This window comes from Aplysia californica, unplaced genomic scaffold (genome assembly GCF_000002075.1).
Source record: "Aplysia californica isolate F4 #8 unplaced genomic scaffold, AplCal3.0 scaffold00103, whole genome shotgun sequence".
NCBI classification, from domain to species: Eukaryota; Metazoa; Mollusca; class Gastropoda; order Aplysiida; family Aplysiidae; genus Aplysia; species Aplysia californica.
In genome coordinates, this window is record NW_004797373.1 from 1,328,252 (window position 1) to 1,337,369 (window position 9,118).

The following is a 9,118-nucleotide window of genomic DNA, read 5'->3' on the forward strand; positions in this document are numbered from 1 at the left end:
GGGGGGTAAGAGAGGGCGCCGGGGACACAATTCTCCCTTATGTCAACATTAGCGTAGTCGCGGTTGTGAAAACGGCCTTCAAGCTGGGCGACACGGGCCTTGCCAGGGCCCCGCGGGACATAAAGGCAAATAGGAGAAATCGTGTCTATATTTAGACCTGACGTGTTTGTTTCCCACCGGCTCCAGGAGACGTTGACACATTAGAGAGGTTGCCACCCCTTACCTGTTCAAGAACGACGAAGTCCGGTTGTTGAAATTTCCACTGTATGTTAGTTTTTATGTTAGTGAGAGTAAAAAAGAGGCACCTCGACAATAGTCATAATAACAGCCATTTTGTGCCAAGAAAGATAATAAGACAGTCGGTCATTATTCAACAACAGGGTGAATATTTAGAACAGTACAAAAGCATGGCACCCTGCTGTAAGTAGGATTCTTTGGGCGGTTTTTTTCAGTCCGAAGGTTTTTGTTTTGTTTTGTTTGTTTGTTGTTGTTTTTTTCTTTTAATCAATGTGAGGTCACGAAGCAGAGAAACCCTACAAGCTCTTCCACCGTACACCACCGGTAGATAGCATGGTAAAGAGAGTAAATCAAATGAAACAATAGCAAGCAACTTGTAATGGTCATGACTGCCACAAATCTCTGCAGATAGCAACGCCTTTCACTTTCCTGGTGTTGTTTACTTAACTGCCTAAACATAAAAATAAATAGCATTTACAATTTGTATAGCGCATGTCCCCACTCGAAAGCAAGCTATATGCGCTTTACACTAATATTATTACCCCAGCAGAAAATTGAACACTCAGAATCATTCTCAGCTTCCCAGGAAGTATACAGTGCAAGCAGCTGGTTAAGCACTCAAACACTAACAAACTGACAAGATAACAGTAGTTGACGGAAATATGTGAGGCAAAAGGGCCAAGGGTGGACAGAGAAAAATGTGGACAGATAACATCAAGGGATGGACTTGTGACAGAATGTATAACGGCAACTATCGACCATAAGAAGTGGAACCCCTAAACTAGACATTCAAAGAGAGACAGAGAGAGAGAGAGAGAGAGAGAGAGAGAGAGAGAGAGAGAAAGAGAGAGAGAGAGAGAGAGAGAATAAGAGCGAATAGACGCCAACCCTTGAGCAAGAGATGACACGTCCGGGTATCCGGGTAATAAAATGGTTAGGTGACTAAACCTTCGTATTGCTTCGCTTGTGGCCTTCAAGCGGTAGTATTTTGTACACGAATTTTCCATAGACCGCGTACTTGTGGTCCGTTTGACAGGTGTCAGTGCCTCGATTTGACTGTCTTGATGTTCTTGCTTCTCTGGCTGCCCCTGCTTTGGGTATGTATTTTCCAAAGGAAGTGGTTATTCTCACCAGGGATGAGAATAGCCTATGGTCCTATGTCTCGCTATTCTCAGCCCCCTCGGGTGTGTTAACATACAGTAGGCTTATAGTCTATAGCAAAGACACACACAGAATAGCACAGATAATAACTTGTAAGTTGTAGAGATAAGTCTCTGGTTTAGTTTATTTAATGGGCTGGGTGAAGGCCATTTCAAACCATGAGCAGCAAACAAGAGTGAAAAAAAATTTAACACAAACAAAAAAACCCTGATCTAGATCTAGATATTAGATCTAGGGAGACTAGTCTAGATCTAGATTTATGGTTATGCAAGGACGAAATGTCAAGAGCAGAACGCAGCTGATACCTGGAGTTCCTCATAATAAATAGATCTAGATCTAGCCTTATTTTGCCTCATGCTCACACCGGGGTGGGGGTGAGAATAGCGGGTTATGAGCTATTCTCACCAGGGGTGAGAATATAGGTGGCCTTTTCAAAAATGTTGTTGCCACATGGTATGACTTAACATCACATCGATTAATCAAGACAAAGGATTCCTCAATATCCACATCAAGGGAGCCTTCTTTCAGAGAAGTAGTCAAAATGTAGTCATGCACCTTTTCTTTTTCCTTTTTTTGGGGGGATGGGAGGTAGGAGGATGGGGGGGGAGCACCATTGTTCCATATTCCACATACCAATTCTGAGTAGAAAATAGCTTTGTGGAGCTATGTGTTTGGCATACGGACAAAATGTCCTGCCCATGTAAGTTGGATTTTTTTCAGGTGGCAGAAAATACTAGGGGTTTTCGTCCTTTCAAGAACTTCTGTATCTGGGATCTTATCCCTCCAGTGAATCGTCAGTATTATTCTCAAACAGGAATCATGAGACCTGTAAGAGTTTGTTTGCACATGTTTTGTAGTGTCTAGAATTAAGCGCCGTATGAAAGGGTTGGTAATATGATAGCGCTCTAAGTAATAAATTTTGACCATGTACGTATACAACAACAACAACTACAACAATAATAACAACAGCAACAACAACAGCAACAACAACAACAACAACAACAGCAACAACAACAGCAACAACAACAGCAACAACAGAGACTAGAAAAGAGGTGAGGACAGCAGTGGAATAAATTGTACAAAAGCTGCCACGACAAAGACAACGACGGTAATATACAACATGGGCAGCTGCACAGAAAGGAGGGAAAACTATGGCGATCTGTGCAGATGAATTAGTTATAAGAAAAAACCCAAGAGTAAAACATTTCCCTAAAATAAACAACAACTCCAACAAAACCTAAATGAAACAGCGTGTCATCAACATCGCTAAAATATTTTTATTATTGAAAATATGTCGTGTAAAGCCTGAAGACTTATGAAGTTTACAAACTGTTGAATATGGATAACACGGTTGGGCTGCTAGACTTTCAACAGATCATTAATCAGCATTTTCATCATCATCATCAGAAGCACCAGCCAGCAAAGTGGCATCGGCAGCCAAAAGGTTACCAGACCTGTAATCGTGAGATTGCAGGTTTGGGGTACGAGCCTCAGCTCGGTCCGACGTTGTGTCATTGGGAAGGGCTCTTTTACCCAGTTCCTATGGCTTTCTCAGAGGAACTGAGAAAGCCTAGCCCAGTGCCCATTGACACGATAATTTCGGCGGTTTGGTAGGCGGGGCTAGCCAGGTTGAGGGCGAAAACCGACTATCGTGGCACAACCAAACGAAACCGACGGTGACTTTCAAAAACAAACGTGCTCGTTTTCAAGGCTGCGAGTTGGGCGATCAGTTTGTGTTAGAGAAACGATTTCTCCAATAGGTACTGGGTACCACATGAATTTCCCACCTGGCTCGGTCCTTTCGGAGATGGACGTTAAACCCCGCAGTCTTACCTCTTAAATATCATAACAGTGTTGATAGGGTCGTTAAATGTATACCTTTTCACCTTTTTTTCATCCGTCAGCAACAACACAAACAAAATGAACATCATCAGCCATAACAACAACAATAATTACAACATACGAACCGCATCTCTTCCATATTTTTCTTTCTTTTGCAAGACATAGTTAGGAATATATTGAATAAACAAATTCAGTAACTCTACCACGCGTTATCATGCTTCACATAAAGAAAGGCTTCTGGAACGTGTTGGTTTTATCTTAAATAAAAAGTTTGAACACTAATGTTCTCTTTGTTCTGAGATGACGCACCAATAAGAAGAAATACTTGTACTATGTGGCGTCGGTGGCCTAGTGCTCTCGGACTCGGAACCGTAAGGTCGTGAGTTCGAATCCCGTCAGGGACCCGACGTTGTGTCCTTGGGAAAGGCTCTTTACACGAATTTCCCTCACTTCACACAGGTGGGAATGGGTACCCGCTATAGACAGCGAAAGATATTGTCAGGTTGTTAATGTTTTGGCGCTTCATCAGCTGCTAGCACTGGATGCTTCCCGGGAAGCTGAAAATGTTTCGGAGTGTTCTATGGTCTGCTGGGGTAATAATATAGTGTAATGCGCATAGAGCCTCCTGTTGAGCGGGGATATGCGCTATACTATAAATGCTATTTATTGCTATTATTATAATTATTACTATTGGGTTGAGCTGTTCGAGAGTTGGATAATCTTTTCATGCAATACAAAATATTTGGAGGACAGGACATTGAAAAATCACGTTAGGACGTTAAATATCCAACCCCACCCCTAAAAAATAACATAGGAAAACAAAATGACGTAAAATAAAACATAGTAGAGTAATATAGAAATAATTTATTTTTAATTAAATAAAATAAGAATAAAGACAAAGAATAAAACTAAAAGAATAATTCTAAAAGTGTTGATAGTTATGATCTACCAACACACAGTTTTCTCCCGGTGAAACAAGGATATACAGTTGCACAAGCTGTTTATTTGAGATGGGGGAGGGTGGGATTGGGGGAGGGTGTGGCGGGTAGGGGTCAAGGAGAGAAGATAAGGCTAGGACTGATAGTGGTTAGTGCTGGCCTTGAGACTGGCCAGTGGTTCACGATCTACGTTAAATCTTTAGGGACGTCTCTCTCTCTCTCTCTCTCTCTCTCTCTCTCTCTCTCTCTCTCTCTCTCTCTCTCTCTCTCTCTCTTTTGCTCTTTTTAACTCATAGGGGAGCATAGGCCATCAACAGCATTTCTCCAGCGAAGCCTGTCCTGTGCACCCTTTTCTAGCTGTTTTCATGATGTCTTTAGGGACGTTATGATTTTTGTTTGTTTAACATAGCAGTCCATCTCCAAGTCAGTGTTGGGGAATAACCAGATGAACGCACTCAGTAAGTTCAATTATATCTGTAGTCGTGGCCTTTCACTGCTGGATTTGTGGGCGAGAAAAACTACGTGTTGAATGTTCTCGCCTTAGAAGTTTAGTTTTGGTAAGAGCTTTACGGCACTTGCAACACAATACGGTCATATAAGTGCCGAAGATTAGAGGTGCAACAAGAGAGTAACAAAAACAAAAAAGAAGGAGGGGAGATTAAGACGACAGATGTTTGATAGAAATGAAGAAGCAAACCACATCAGAGCACCCGTCAACCACCCACCCTTAGTAGTTAATTGATCTGTTTTCTCCGAAAATGGTGAAATGGTTTAGGTTTAACGCACCTATCAAAACTATTTGGTTACTTAAATAGCGGAAATTCCCAGTTTAACATCCATCTCTGAAAGGACTGGGCCAAATATGAAATTCGTGTTAAATACATTTCCCGAGGACACAACGTCAGACCGAGCTGATTACGGGCCCGGTAGCTTAACCACTAGGTACCGACACCTCTCTTTTTTCTCTTAATTTAAACATCTTGATTGTGTTTTGGTAAAAGAAGTTAAAAATCCTTGCTGTTAATCATATACAATGTTTAAGCATAATTATATAAAGCGATGGTTCAGTTCAAGAAACCCGTATCCCACATTTTTTCTAAAATCGAGATATTTTGCTTTTCTAATCCTGTGACCGCAGAATTTACAGTCCATTCCTCACTTCGAAAAGATATGTGACGCAGAAAAATCTTTTTTTTTTTCTTTTTTTTTTTTGGGGGGGGGGGGGGGGTTGTAGTGTTATGGTAAGTGTTTTTCAGCGCTTGAAACTGCATAAGTTCATATGAGCGCGTGGGACACATTAACCATTTTTAGTTTGATAGAAATCAATTTTAAAGTTTGCCCTGGTCACGGCCGAACCCTTATCGATTTTAGGACCACCAAGGGATCATTAATGTGTGCAACTTGTACACGGAACCCACGAGATGTTTCACTCTTATCCGAGAAGCCTGGACGTTAGATCTTACATACCCCAAGATCAGGGATGTGGCTGAAAGACAGGAGTAAGAAGGAGCCAGGAGAATTAGTAGAAAGAGTCAGGAGTCCAAAGGAGGGGGGCAGGGAGGGGAAAAGTGAAAGGGGAAAGGCAGAGAGAGGAGATGAAAGTAGATCACAGAAATGATTAGTGAGCCGGAAAGAGGTAAAAGTAGAAACTTTCAGAGAAGGAAATATTCCATCTCTGTCAGGTTTCGGACCCAGGACATATCGAATGAGAGGCGCACATCGCAGAAAGATCAGCGGCCACGGACAAGCAAAAAAAGTCGATTTTAGAAGAAAAAAAAAGAATTATGGTATACGAGTTTCTTGAACAGAACCATCGAAAAATAAATGGAGCATGTTTGCGTGGGTACTTGGGAAGTGTATATGGGCTGGGTGGGGCAAGGTGTGTGGGGATATGTTTGTATCTATTGCTTGCATAAAGTGTTTGTGTGTGTGTGTGTGTGTGTGTGTGAGAGAGAGAGAGAGAGAGAGAGAGAGAGAGAGAGAGAGAGAGAGAGAGAGAGAGAGAGAGAGAGAGAGAGAGAGAGAGAGAGGGGGGGGGTGTGTGATAGATTGAAAGAAAGAAAAGGGAGAAATTAAAAAATACAAAAAAATACAAAGAGAGAGAGAGAGAGAGAGAGAGAGAGAGAGAGAGAGAGAGGGAGAGGGATAATAATAATAATAATAATAATAATAATAATAATAATAATAATAATAATAATAATAATAATAATAATTGCATTTATATAGCGCGGGTCCACGCTAAAGAGCATGCTCCATGCGCTTTACAACTATTATTACCCCAGCAGACCCTCTGAGAACACTCAGAAACATTCTCGGCTTCCGCGGAAACATACAATGTATGTGTGTGTGTGTGTGTGTGTGTGTGTTTGTGTGTGTGTGTTTGAGTGTGCGTGTGTGTGTATGTGTGTGTGTGTGTGTGTGTGTGTGTGCGTGTGTGTGTGTGTGTGTCTTGACTCTGCTGCAATGCATTGTGAATCTTAAATAAGCCTTAGTATCTATAGCACACACAATACAGAATGTCGTCTTCGTCCAGGTGGGAAGTCAGAACCTCTCTAATGGCAGTCAGCTCAGGTCCCAGACTAATGTGGCGTGATAGTGTTGTTGTTTGTCCGAGCCACAGGGGCGTCCCTACGTTACGAGGGGTCCGTCGTAGCAGCTTTGTCGACCTGACACGACACCGAGACTCTCAGCGGATGTCGGTTTACTTTCCAGGCTAAGGACCACCTTTCAATTCTGACAACTCTTGATGGGCCATAGTGTCAGTCAACACGCGACGATAGATTAAAAAACAGATCTATAGAAAATGGAATGAAGATATTTTATTGAATCCGTATAAAGTGAACAATAAGGGCAACAAACGTATATGCAGTTGCGAGCGCCGTAAAACCTCTACTAAAGCAAAAAAGCAACAACAAATCAACAGAAAATAGACGTAGGAGTTAGAAAGAGAAATGGAAGTGATTAGACACTGCTTGAGAAAACAGAAAACAAACATCCACCAAGCAGTCCACGAGGAAATAGAAGAGAGGAAGACCTAAAACTACTCGGAGGAGGGACTTGAATCAGTTCTAAAGGAGATGGGATGCATCTGGGCTGAGAGGTGGAGCCTGGTCCGAGACATAAGAACATGAAGAGAGCTTTTGTTGGTGGCCTATACTTATGCACGTGGGGAGAGAAAAGTTGCTGGTGCTGGTGCTGGTGCTGGTTGTGCTGCTGCTGCTGCTACTGCTGCTACTGCTGCTGCTGCTGCTTCTGATGATGATGATGATGATGATGATGATGATGATGATGATGATGATGATGATGATGATGATGATGATGATGATGATGATGATGATGATGATGATGATGATGACTGAGTCCACTCTAAATGAGATGAGAGAAAAAGGATTGTTTAACGGAAAGGAGAAGGGCATGAGGGACTTTTTCAAAAGTTTATCTTGTGTAAAGAAACGTTCAACAGCAATTCATTTTAAGCATTATTCTGCTACGTCTATTGAAAAGAAAAATTCTATGACGAGATTGCTAATTAGTGTCAAGCTGCAAATCTATCGGAAAAAATGTCTATATAAGTAGATAAATGAGTTCACAGCACTCAAAGATGTTTTCTTTTAAAATAAAAATAATTTAAAAATAGATCTACCCGAATATACCATGAAGAACTTTTTGTTGCAATTTCTTGGGCCTTTTTTTTACTTTTTTGCTGAATGTCAAAAGTATAAGGTTGAGGTGCGTAATTAAAGGCCTAAGACCTACCTGATCATTTTTCTTTATCTTTACCCAGTGTTTAGCCGTTTAGGCAGAGTAACGTAAAAAAAAAGTCCTCTTACAACACATCGTAGTGCAGCCTCCCCAAGCTCAAGCCAGTTTCGAAGTGTATGAAATATAGAAAAATTCAAATAACTCCTGGAGAAACATGTATTAGAAATTCGTAGTGGAAGATTCAAAATCAAGTTATACCTGTTTATAATTTTGCGAGGGACGATTATTCAGCTCTCGGTGTATTTTCTAGTGGGGATATAACCTTACAATAGTGCGGTAAGACGATTTCTAAAATATTTTTTAAAAAGAAAAGAAACAACCGTGAGAGAAAGTACATAGGATAAATAAAAGACTAGCCCTATCCCTTCCTCCACCTTTAAAAAAAAATAAAACAATAACAAAGACATCAAAAAGCAATGAAACAATGACAACAATGAATTAAACAAAATCATCACGAACATGACGTAACATAATGAAATAACAGGCATCTTTCCCCCGTTTATCACTACAGTTTGTTTATGCATAATATCATTTATGTATACAGAGGCTGTACAAGAAAACAGTTTTACTCATTATTAACCCTACCAGTACGCCGTGGGGTCATTTTGTAACCCCGGGGCTGTATTCTTCACATTAATTTAGAATAATTCTAATACAAAGATCTCTTTGAGACTTTCAGTATTTCTCCAAAAAAAAAATTTTGACAGACTGCTATGCAAAGCGTACGGTTCGGATTAAAGAGTAAACTTCCTCTTTGGGAAGCTGTGGTTCAGAGTTTCCCACGTCATATGGATACGATAGTAAAACACGACGTACGGATAGGGTAGGAAAAAAAAATAACCCTTGAAATATTTCCCTTGGTCATGTCTATTATAGGTACTTTTTATCTCTTCCGATCTTTCTACCTGTGCCGATACGTGCAGAATGCTCAGTGTGCTGGGGTCTAGGTTCGGCTCCCACTCTCTGTTTTGTTTTAGTAGAGGTTTTACGGCGCTTCCAACTGCATTAGGTCCTATGAGCTCCCATTCTCTACCATGGTTGTGTTGATGAATTTTCTTATATTGTACTAGGCCTTATGCAAACTGAAATCACTTCAGAGCACACGCTAACCTCTCTGTTTGGTTGTTATTGAAACTGCGAAGGAAATCAAAATCCCCTCCCTCTCCACTTTTTCCCCT